Consider the following 13,085-nt stretch of genomic DNA (forward strand, 5'->3'; position numbering starts at 1 on the left):
CTCACACCACCCGTAGCCGATGCCCTGCCGCGTTGGATCTCGCCGAAGGCGGAGCATCTCGCTGGAGTTTCCGTCGTCGTAGACTCCCCTATCTTCATTTTCTTCCTGTCAAACTTCTTTACTCGTCGAGGCACATCTTGTTGACATTCTCCTTTTGCCCTAGGTTCGCCGGAGATGCCGCCCCGACGACCCGCGTCCTTGCGGGAGCACGGAGCCGCCGCCCTTCGCTCTGCCCGTCCAGGCCACCCCGACGCACGCCGTCACCACCACTGGACTGCCCAAGTCACACCCGTCCCGTTCGTCTCCTTCCCTGGCGCCAGGGTGCACCGTAGCCGCCGCCTAACGCCAACGCCACCGCCCCCTGTTCATCGTCATCGCTCGCTGTAAGCCAAGCCGCTCGCCCGCCCCGTTCATTTTGTTTTTTGTTAGTATTAGATCGGTTAACCCCGGTTGTAGTTAAACTGAACGGTTTTTATTTAAACCGAAGTCGGTTTTTCTTTTAGTTAGCCGTCACCACTGTTTTGCTTATTTAGTGGCCGTTCGTCATTTAGCCTAAGCCGCGAACGCTGCTCAGCCAACCACAAGCCGCCAAGTGGCCAAGGGCCTGTTCATAGTTTTATTTTATTTTCTGTTTCACTTTTTAGTCCCTTTTATCATAGATTAGTCCCTAAACTTCGAGTAGTCACAACTTTTTAACCGTAGATCCAAACTCGATGAAACCAGCGGCAAATTCTTCATCATGATTAGATCTATCCAGTGGTATCATATTTGTACATGTTTGCCCGATTCAAATTTAAACTTTATTCAGATTCGAATTCAAACTTCAGTTGGCCATGTCTCCCAAACCGTAGCTCCGATTGAGTTAATTCTTTTTGCACTTTGTCACCGTAGCCAAAGCCTATGACTTGGATCAATATCATGGTATTTTCACACAATTAGGATCTGTCCATGATAGATTGACCACTATGCCTTGTATGCACCATAGTTCATGTCACATTTTTGAACCTCATCTCACAAGTTGTTTCGCACTTAGTATATTATTTTTTGTGATAGTTAAGTCTTTTGTGTTTTCATTTGGGTTTTCCGAGTCTTTTCATGTTGCATGTTATTTGGTTCTTTGAAATGATTGCTTATGTGAAAGTAATGTTTGATTTTATAGATTTCATCGGAGAGTGAAGAATAGTTCTATTAAGTAAATTTCTGAGAGCGATATAATCTTCATCAACTATTACCTGACAAGTTCACATTTGACCATTCTTCCAATTACCTATGTTTTATATATGCACTTAGTCCTTTGCGGTAGAATTGCATGGTAGGAACTTTATGTCGGATGGCTATGGTTTTACCCAGTAGTTCATTTGAGGTAGGTTTGAACTATACAACCTTGTCACCACCGTGTAAGTTTATTTTTTTCTGCCTCGCTAATGTAGACGTGGATTGGGAAGTGTTCATGGCGAGACTTGAGTGACAAAGTAGTAATCAGGACCAAAACTTAAATGAACTACCTAGGTGGAAATTGGTTTGAATGGTGGCGAAGTATAGTGGGGCACGCATGGGAAATCCATGGTGGTGCACCACTAGTGGTCCGCCCGCTCAGGCTCAAAGGGATCAAACGTGTTTTCATGTCTAGAAGCTTACGTGTGCAGCCACGAGCCAATATGGGCTCTGGCTTAGTTGAGTAGTCAGTGTGACCTCTTCCGGGATAAGCTAGCAGATGTAGATGACTAGGTGTATCCGCCTATCCGTGGGTTAAGGGGAAATACTTTTGAAAAACTATGTCTTGGTCATCTTGTTCTCAAACGCCAGGCAGTGCAAGAACTTCAAGGGAGGGCATCGAGTCTTGTGGGGAAAAGTTTGCAAACCTCTGCAGAGTGTTAAAACCTAATCGATTAGCCGTGTCCCCGGTTACGGACAACTTGAGCATCTAGTAGTGGAAATGTCGGGAAATCTCATCACCCTTAATTTAAACAATTGGGTTTTAAATGAAACTTCGGGAATGGATTGAGTTGGGTTTGCCAACTCTTCCTATGTTATTTTGTAGTAGTAGAATAAAATCTTTTATTCTAGGGAAAACTAGCTTTATGCAAAAAAAACCCACTAAACTTAGAGCTTTCCACCAGCCAAATTGCATGTACAAATAGGTTAATTATTCTTATGATGTGACTTGCCAGTATATTCAATGGATTGGCCTATAGGGATGCAACGTCTTATGTTGCAGGAGTTTGTACGACGGGTAAGAGTTACATTGTAGGGTTACAGTCTACACTCAACTTGTCGTTGGCGCTGATGGGACTCCACACCCGTTTGATTGTTTCACTGAGATTTATGAGGTATATATTAGTTTTACGTTATTTTTAAATGTGATCCAGGGATGGCACAGACACACAGGGGCTTGACCGTTTGAGGTCGGGTCGCTACAGTAGGTAAGAACCATTCTTACTAGTACCCATAGCGGCCACGTAGAACATGCAACAACAAAGTAGAGGACGTCTAACTTGTTTTTGCAGGGTATGTTGTGATATGATATGGCCAAAGACATGATGAGATATATTTGATGTATGAGATGATTATGTTTGTATAGATTATCATGACTTGCATGTCGATGAATACGACAACCGGCAGGAGCCATGGGGTTGTCTTTAATTATTGCATGACCTACGTGTCAATCATTAAGAACTATGTAATGCTTTACTTTATCGCTAAGCAGTAGCAATAGTTGTAGAAGCATGGTTAGCGTGACAACCCCGATGGTGACACGATGATGGAGATCATGGTGTCATGCCGATGACGATGGAGATCATGCCAGTGCTTTGAAGATGGAGACCAAAAGCACAAGATGATGGCCATATCACATCACTTATGATTTGCATGTGATGTTAATCCTTTTATGCATCTTATTTTTCTTAGGACGAGGTAGCATTATAAGGTGATTCCTCACTAAAATTTCAAGGTAAAATTGTGTTCTCCCCAAGTGTGCACCGTTGCAAAAGTTTGTCATTTCGAAGCACCATGTGATGATCGGGTGCGATAGACTCTATGTTCGCATACAACAGGTGCAAGCCATTTTTGCACATGCCGAACACTTGGGTTAAACTTGACGAGCCTAGCATGTACAACCTGTTTGGTAAACACTCAGGCAAGGGAATGGGAGTTTGCACATGGGTGTTTATGAAGGGATTAAGCATGGTAAGTAGATTTTCACTCCCATTCCCTTGTTTGGTATATGATGGGAATTAGTGTGGGATAAAACTCTGCTCACAAATTAACATGGTACCCCCGGGAAGAAATTGGTGGGAATTGGCTTCCTCAACTCTCATTCCCCTTCCCACTTAAACTCCCATTTCCTCTAATCGAACAGTGGACTTTTAATCTCCTCAGCTCTTAACTCCCATTCCTCATCTCCAATTCCCCCAAAACAAACACGCTGGTGCAGACATGGCCTCAGAACACAAGAGACCGAAAGGTCGAACATGAGTCATATAGTATATATGATCAACATGGAGATGTACACCATTGAAACCACCTCATCTCACATGATGAGCAGACTTGGGTTGGTGAATTTGGATCATGTTACACTCGGATGACCAAAGGGATGTCGATTTGAGTGGGATTTCTTAGGTAATATGATTAATTGAACTAATTATATTGAACAATAGTCTAAGTTATCTTTGCAAATTATGTTGTATATCAATGGCTCATGCAATAGCTCCCCTGAATTTCAATGTGTTCCTAGAGAAAGCTAAGCTTAAAGATGATGGAAGAAACTTTGTGGACTAGGCCCATAATCTGACGATTATCCTCATGGCTACCCAAAAGTCTTATGTCCTTGATTCACCGCTTGGTACGCCACCCTCTCCAGCGATTGTGGACGTTGTGAACACCTGGCAGTCGCGTGTTGAGGACTACTCCATAGTTTAGTGTGCCATGGTGTATGGCTTAGAACCGGGACTTCAAAGGCATTTTGAACATCATGGAGCATATGTGATGTTCTAGGAGTTGAAGTTTATTTTTGAGAAGAATGCTCAAATCGAGAGGTATGAGACCTTTAATAAGTTCTATGCCTACAAAATGGAGGAGAACGGCTTTGTGAGTGAGCACATACTCAGAATGTCTGGGTATTACAATCGTCTGGTTGAGTTGGTAGTTGAGCTCCTGCCAGAGGCGGTCGCTGACAGAGTTCTTCAATCACTACCACCTAGTTACAAGAGCATCGTGTTGAACTTTAACATGCAAGGGATGAACAAGTCAGTCTCCAAGCTCTTCGTGATGTTGAAAGTCGAGCATCAAGTGTTGATGGTCAATAAAACCACTAGTTTCAAGAAGAGCAAGGGAAAGAAGGGAAACTTCAGGAAGAGTGGCAAATCAGTTGCTCCTCCCGTGAAGAAACCCAAGGCTATACCCAAGCCGAAAACTGAGTGCTTCTATTGCAAGGGAACTGGCCACCAGAAGTGGAATTGCCCCAAGTATCTGGCCGACAAGAAGGGGGCCAACTTCAACAAAGGTATAATGTTATACATGTTATTGATGTGTACCTTATCAACTCTCGTTGTAGTGCCTAGGTATTTGATACTGATTCGGTTGCTCACATTTGCAACTCAAAACAGGGACTACAGAATAGATGGAGGCTGGCGAAGGACGAAGTGACGATGCGCGTGGGAAATGGTTCCAAGGTTGATGTGATCACCGTCGGCACACTCGCTCTTCGATTACCATTGGTATTAGTGATGAACCTGAATAATTGTTATTTAGTGCCTGCGTTGAGCATGAATATTGTATCTGTATCTTGTTTAATGCGAGACGGTTACTCATTTAAATTAGAGAATAGTGGTTGTTCTATTTATATGGGTAATATCTTTTATGGTCATGCACCCATTGTGAGGGGTTTATTCTTATTAAATCTCGATAGTGATGATACACATGTTCATAACATTGATGCCAAAAGATGTAGAGTTGATAATGATAGTACCACTTTCTTGTGGCATTGCCGCTTAGGTCATATTGGTGTAAAGCGCATGAAGAAACTCCATGCTGAAGACTTTTGGAGTCACTTGATTTTGAATCACTTGACACATGCAAACCATGCTTCATGGGCAAGATGACTAAGACACCGTTTTCCGTAACAATGGAACGGGCAAGTGACTTGTTGGAAATCATACATACTAATGTGTGCGGTCCGATGAGCATTGATGCATGTGGTGGATATCGTTACTTTCTCACCTTCACCGATGATTTGCGTAGATATGGGTATATTTACTTAATGAAGCATAAGTATGAAATGTTTGAAAAGTTCAAGCAATTTCAGAGTGAAGTTGAGAATCATCGTAACAAGAAGATACAATTCCTATGATCTGAGCGAGGGGGAGAGTATCTGAGTTATGAGTTTGGAAATCACTTAAGACAATGTGGAATTGTTTCACAACTAATGCCACCTAGAACACCACATCGTAATGGTGTGTCCGAACGTCGTAATTGTACCTTATTGGATATGGTGCACTATATGATGTCTCTTGCCAATCTGCCAATATCATTCCAGGGTTATGCATTAGAGACAACTACATTCACTTTAAATAGGACACCATCTAAGTCCGTGGAGACGACACCGTATGAACTATGGTTTTGCAAGAAACCTAAGCTGTGGTTTCTTAAGGTTTGGGGCTGCGATGCTTATGTCAAAACGCTTCAGCCAGAAAAGCTCGAACCCAGAGCAGACAAATGCATCTTCATAGGATACCCAAAAGAGATGGTTGGGTACACCTTCTATCTCGGATCCGAAGGCAAAGTGTTTGTCGCTAAGAATGGGTCCTTTCTCTAGAAAGAGTTTCTCTCGAAAGAATTGAGTGGGAGGAAGATAGAACTTGATGAGGTTGTTGAACCTTTACTTCAACCAGAGAGTAGCGCAGCGCAGAAAGATGTTTCTGTGGCACCTACGTCAGTTGAAGGGGAAGCTAATGATGTCGATCATGAAGCTTCAGATAAAACTTACTATCAAACCTTGTAGGTTGACAAGGATACATACTGCTCCTGAGTGGTATGGTAACTATCGTGGATTTAACACGACAGATGCCCTAGCAAGAGGACTTACGAGTGGAGCCATCGCAACTAGGTTAGCTTAAAGGGGTTAAGCGGGACAAAGGACACCGAGAGTTTTTACCCAGGTTCGGCCCCTCTCAACAAGGTAAAAGCTTACTCCTACTTTTGATTGTATTGCTTGTGTTTCAATTACCAGGGAGCGAATACGCTTGACCAAGTGCTCGATCAATTGTCTCTTGAGTTAACCCACTACGGGTCTCACCTTTATATACACAGGTTGAGGCCTGGCGGTTTATAGAGTCTCGGCCGACTCACACAACATGACCGACTCGGTTTCTAACAACACTTGCCTTACAGAACAAGTTAAACATATGGCCGCTCATCCCTTTTGGACTCAAGTCACCTCCGGGTCTTGGGCCTTCAATAAGCTTGCGTATGAACCTCCATCTTCACATCTTCTTGGGATTCTTCATCTTAAGTCGCCCGTAGCATGACCCGACCCCTCCTGGGCGGGTCGTACTCAGTAGTTATATCCCCAACATTAGGCCCCAGGTTGATTTGAACTGGTTCACATCAATCTTCATCACTTGACTTAGCAAAATCTCCCATCACTAATTCCTTACCAATTCATTATAACCCGCTGTGACATCACATCTCAGAATTGTGTTAACCCTCCATGACATCATTGCGCATTAACTTTGCACAGGGCTGGGGACATCTTAACAGATCCTTTTATCTTAATGGTCTTCGTGAAAATCAAGGCGTCCACACAGCCACATAATCATTTCTTCGGTCTCCTCGATTCCGGCGCATGCCGTTTATCCGTCTCCTTATAAATAGGGGCAAGGGTCCATCCTCTCACTTTTACCACTGCCCTCGTGTCTTCGTCTTCCTCTTTGCAACGCTCCTGCGTGCTTGAGCTTCGTTGCCGTCGGTCTTCTTCAACTGCCTCAACTTTGGCCGCCGCATCAACCTGAACGGACTAGAGCACTGCGACACACCTCCATTATTTAACCGCATCAGTGAGTACTCATTCCCTATGTGACAGATCTGCATTAGGGTTTTCTCTGTTTGTAGGTGTTCTTCATTGTCCTTCATCTTCCTCCTCTAGATCGTCGTAGTTTGATCTGAATATGATATTGAGGTCGCACGATAGCAGTTTAGCGTCCCTTTCCAATCGCAAAAAACCCTTCTCTGTATAAGATTCCATCCGAGCACATGATTCCTTCCACTGCTGCAACTTTAGGTTTACAATTTATTTTCCTTTTCTGAAATGCTATAGATCCAAAGCAATAGAACTGATCTGTAAAACATGTTTGTTCAGCACTTAGCAAAAATGTTACTCATAGGGTCATAGCTATTTGTGAACTGCAACTGTACGAGTAACTTTATGAGATAGATCACAACCCGCCAAACACCATTAGCCCTCCATGGCGGCTTAAGTAGCAATCCGTAACCCGCCAGATGCGCACCGGCTTAAATCTGAATCTTTTTAACCCGCCAACATTCATCAATGCTACGAAGACCCAGCCACACCTCGCCGGTTTGAAAATGCCTTTAACTCTTCATAGCAGTTCTTCATCTTAGTTGGGCCTTTTTTCATTCGCTGTTATTTTTGTGTTAGGCCAAAGATGACTAAGACTGTCACTTCCTGCAACTGGTTTCCCTCCATTGTGACGAAGCAAATGCTTACGGAGTATGTTGAGACTGGCATCATGGTTGCCAAAGAGATCATCCACATGTGGGTCCCAGATCCGGGCGAAGTCAAACCTTAACCCAAGGAAAATGAAGTCATCGTATTCGCTGATCATATAAACAGGGGCTTCTCCCTGCCTGGGTCAAAGTTCTTCTGTGATGTGCTACAATTCTTTCAGCTCCATCCTCAGGACATCGGACCCAATTCCGTGTCTAATATCTGCAACTTCCAAGTTTTTTGCGAAGTATACCTTCAAGAAGAACCCGGCGTTGAACTCTTAGAGAGTATTTCTATTTGAACCGCCAAAATGAGTTCACAGATGGACCCAACCTAGAACTTGGTGGAATCTCCATTCAACATCGAAGAGACATAGTTTTTCCTACAGCCACACTTCCCAGTCATCCCAAAGTCTGGAACCAAACTTGGTTTTATTGCCAAGACACTTCTCCATCTGATGAAAACCCTCTGTCGGGTTTCCGCGAGGACCGGCTTAGTCCCGTACATCCCGTTCCAGGCCGGCTCACGACTGTTGGACGAGCCAAGTACAGAGCCACTTTTTCCAAAATAAGGGCTTTGCTTGCCAATGGACTGACCGGCGTCAACCTAGTCCGTTGTTGGGTCACATGGAGGATTATACCCCTAAGCCACCGGCCCGGTTTAACGTGCACATACACCAGTGACACAAAGGATCCATTACGCCATAGCTCAGTGCATTTGGATAACAAAGGCATCAATGATATGACCAATAGCCTACTTGGGGAATCCTTAGAGAGCTGCAGTAAAACAGGTTGAACCCTTTCTGCGTTCTTAACCCGCCTACTCCTATAAGTGGTCAATGCACACCTTACTTTTCTGTTTACATAAATTGCATATCCCTTGTCTTCACTTTGATTTGCACATGCCGACTTTGCCTTCTGGAAGAAGAAATACCAGGAAAAGGAGAAGGCGGCTAAAAATCCCAGGACCAAAACCAAGGCCTCTAAAAAGCACAAGGAGAAAACTGATGTCTCAGAACTCTTTGATCTTGATGATGATGATGATGAGTCAGAGGTAGAACTTGACTCCCTTGGCTCATTCTTTATGCATCTTATTGACGCTGACCTCTCTCAGGATGATACGAAGGCCAGCCAGGCGGATGATGATGAGGTAACTATCATTTCCTTCGTCTCGGAGCCTTTGCCAAGACAGAAAATTCAACGTGTGACCCAAAAAGTAAGATTTTCACACCCTTTAGCTTACTTGGATCCAAACTTTCTTTTGATGAAACAACAACATGAAACCCGACGCCAAACCCGGAACAGTGGGGGCGGAGAATTATCCTCCAGCTTACCCAGTACCCCAGTTCGCAAGCGCCAGAAAGAGGTGCCTCAAACTTCAAACTCTTCTTATCCCAAGGCAGGTCTTATTTGCCGTCCACTTAATCTTTCTGACTCAAACTACCAGGGAACCTCAAATTCGTCTTCTGGCAACTCAATCGGAACTCAGCTGCCGACTTTCAAGACTGCCCCTAGGTAATGATTTTAGCCTTCATTATTTCAACTTTGTAAACACTTCATATTGACCTTTTTTTATTTATTTCAGTGGCAAGGCTAAACCAAGCAAGAAAGCCAAGACAATCAAGCCAACTAAAGACCCCCAGGATCATGAACCGGAGAAACAACCACCAGAATCTGAAGCCTCAATTCAAAATGTTGAAAACATCGCCGATGAGGTGCCACCAGAGATACCAGAGACTCCTGTGGACCCTATGACCATTGACTCCTCAGGAGCTAAACTGCCGAGCCCTGCCAAGCTGGCTAAACAAAATGAATATGTTCTTGTCACTGGCACTAGCTACACAGAGCCAAGAAATCCCACAATCTTGGCCAAGCACACTACCAAGGAGGAACTTGTCGAGAGGTGGAAGGTCAAGTTTGATTTGTCCAATTATTCTCAGCTGGGCGTCAGTGAACTCCTCTCTGGCTATCTTAGCCAAGTTCATGTTGGCTGCAAATTTGAGATGGGCATCGTCAAACAGATGCACCAAAAATATGAGGTACAAACTTCTACTTCCTTTGTTAATATACTCCTTTAGTCCCCAAGTTTTATCCATAGGATAGATTTAGCAGAGTATGGTGAGGACTTAAATTAGCAGAGACTAAAAAGCATCAAGCCGTAGCCCGCATGAGCCAGCTTATCTTGACAAAGTTGAGCTGGCTCATTCTCGTTAACAGAACAAAAAACTTCCATTTCCTAGCCCTCATGGGCTGGCTTAGCTTGACAAAGCTGGGCCGGTTCATTCTCAATCTGTGAAAGAATTCCAGAACCTAGCCCTCAAGGGCCGGCTTAGTTTGACAAAACTAAGCCGGTTCATTCTCAATCTGTGAAAGGATTCCAGAACCTAGCCCTTAGGGGCCGGCTTAGCTTGACAAAACTAAGCCGGTTCCTAAAATGCATAAACAAAAAAGAGCTTCCGCACACATTAGCCCCCAAGTGCCAAGTGCTATTGCTATCAAAGGGCTTGGGACTTGTGCATATTAACATGTTTGCTTATGATTTATTGAACCTTGCCTATGCAAGAAGCCTCCACTGAAGGTGAATCTCGGCCGACTGACTTGAAGAAAAGGCTTAAACATGAAGAATCAGAGACCTAGAAGGCCGAAGCCAAATTCAGGTTCAGCCTTGATGAATCAGAGAAGCTAAAATCTGGGTTTGCTGTAGATAGAAAAGCCTAGGACGAAGAAAAAACTGCTTTAGTGCAAAGGGCGGAGTCTGCCGAGTCTTCTTTGAAAGAGGTTACGGCAGAACTGTCTGGTTTAAAGCGTCGTATTTCACAGATGACCAGTGCCATCTTCGGTAAGCAATTTGAAGTATCTCAATAAATTCCAATGCTCAATGCTAAACTCGCCTGACGACTTAACTGCATATGCTTTTACATTACAGGTCCCAGAAGTGCCAATCTTGGGCAAGATGTAACAACCTGATTTTTAGCCCTTTCTTTTTCTTTTGTTTTTCTGAGGTTGTTGCGTGAGTTTTCTTTTTCCTTGGCTTTGTGGTCTGGAAACTGAAGAAGATGACCTCTTCTTTCTTTCCAGAGTGGTTTGTCATACCCAAATCCAACCCTAGACCTTTCCATTTCCACCTTGGACCAAATCCCAATATTCTTTTTATTGAGAATAGTCCTTTTCTATTAAAGGAATAACTCAAATTGCCCTAGGTTGTGAAGCAACCCATATGTCCCTCACTACTAATATTCCCAAATAATTCTCATAAATTGTTTGGGTCATATCTTCATCAAATGTGGCAAAACTCTTCATTGCCATGTTAAAAAATAATCCTCAAATAATTCATTTCCTATTCTGCCCTAAACGACACATTGTGAAGCAAGTGCTATGTTCCTTTGCCCAGTTGACCTCAAACTCCTTGGACACCTTTTCCTGTCCATATCATTGCGACATGCCAAAATGCAACCTCATTTGCCTAGTAATTATTTAATTATGATTTTCCAAAGTTTCTGTCTAGAAAGAAGCTTTGTGAAGGAGGTACAAGCTAGGCATATCCAAATGTGTTGCAATTTTGCATGGTCCTTCATATCATCATATAATATCCCTCCACCAAAGTAGAGCTCATGTCATGCCTCCATGTGAGCTGATCTTCAATTCTTTGATTCTGTCCAAATTTTCAGTTTGTGAAGCAAGTATATTTTATCTTGCTCCATTACGGCTGCAAATTTTCCTAGGCCTTCTATTATCCATGTAACCTATCTCCACGTAATTTGGGCATATTTCATCAAGTCATTATTCCTGTAGAATTTTTGCAAGTTTCTGCATAGAGGAGATGTTTGTGAAGCAAGTACCATTTTGGCTTGGCCAATTGGTATGGAACTTTTTGAGCATCTTCATAGGACCAAATAACTCTGCCTTGCCAATTTGAGCTCAAGTTGATACTCCATGTGAGTGCATCATCATACTCAAGTTTCTGGACCATTTTGGTCAGTTGCAAAGCAGCTATGTTAAACCTTGGTCCATTTCTCCTCAAACTCTCCAGGACTGTAGTCCTTCCTACCCTAAACACCCAGACATCACATGTGGCCCTTAGCATCTCTCTGTTGATCACACTAAGTTGATAAAGTTTGCAACAGCAAACTTCAGAGGTTAATTCCCACCTAACCACTGCATCTTTAACCAAGATACCACCTCAATTACGACCTCCACTCGAAGGACTAACCCCCAGACACATTTTGGCCGAACCCCGTGCACTGTGTGCACCAGTGCCAGTGGTGACCATTGACTTGGCACGCGGTGCTCACGCTCTGGACGTTGTTTGTGCTTTGGCCTCGCATCCTCTCGTCGTCTTCGCATGTGTGAGCGTGTCCAACAGGATCCCCGTGCCGTCGTCTTCCCTCTGGAGCCATCTCCCCCTCCGGCAGCTTCCTCGCCGACGCTAGCTGCCGTGTGCCCATGGGAGCACAGTGCCCCGGCTGGATCCATTGGCCTCGTCTCTTCTTCCTCGTGATCCCTTGGTCCCCTCTGCCCCGTGAGCTTCTTCATGTGCCTCCCCGTCGCCTTCCTCCGAGCTCATGCGCGAGCACACGCGTCCGCGGCGCCGGCCACGCGTCCGCGGCGGCATCCAGCTCGACTATCTCCTCTCGTGCCTATATAAGGCCACCCTAGTGCCGTTTCTCTTTGCCTTAGACCTCGCCTCACTCCCTCAGTTCTCCCCGACCACTCCCTGGAGATCGAGTCGGCATCCTCGCCCCCCTCTGCCACCATGGCCGCCGCTCGGCTCCACACAAATTGGAGTAAGCCGAAGCTCCTCTCTCCCTCCCACCTGCACTAGAGACCTCCATAGACCACTGAGAAGCCTCCCCGTAGCCCCTCCCCTCCTCCCCTCGCCTGCAGCCACATGTTTCCCCGGAGGCCGCCGCCGCCATCCACCCCAATTGACCTAGCGCTCCACCCCATGCTCGCTGGCGCTTGTTGGGCCCCCTGGGAGGTCCATCTCGGTCTGCTGAATCCGCCGGTAGGCTGGGCGCCGCCTGAGGTGGCCCGTGTCACCGACAAGGTTTGTCGAGGTGAGCCCCTGTCTCTGGTCGGGCGCGCGCATGGAGGAGGAAGAAGAAGACCTGTCAGTGGGTCCTCCTCCCCACGGACCCCACCTGGCAGCCACTCTGGACCGGCCCCGCCTCGGCAGGCGTTGACGCGGTCTGCCCTTGTGGATAAGTGACGGGCCCCACCACACGTGGGACCCGCCCGTCAGCGACCCCAAGCCCCGGCCCCGCCACTGCCTAGCTGGATAAGTGGAAACACGTTTGGGTAAGGGAAAGCGTATTTTGGTCTTAGTTCGGTTGGAAATGCATTTTCCTTTTGGGTAAGCGTAT

The sequence above is a fragment of the Triticum aestivum genome, chromosome 3B (genome assembly GCF_018294505.1).
Source record: "Triticum aestivum cultivar Chinese Spring chromosome 3B, IWGSC CS RefSeq v2.1, whole genome shotgun sequence".
In the NCBI taxonomy this organism is placed as follows: domain Eukaryota; kingdom Viridiplantae; phylum Streptophyta; class Magnoliopsida; order Poales; family Poaceae; genus Triticum; species Triticum aestivum.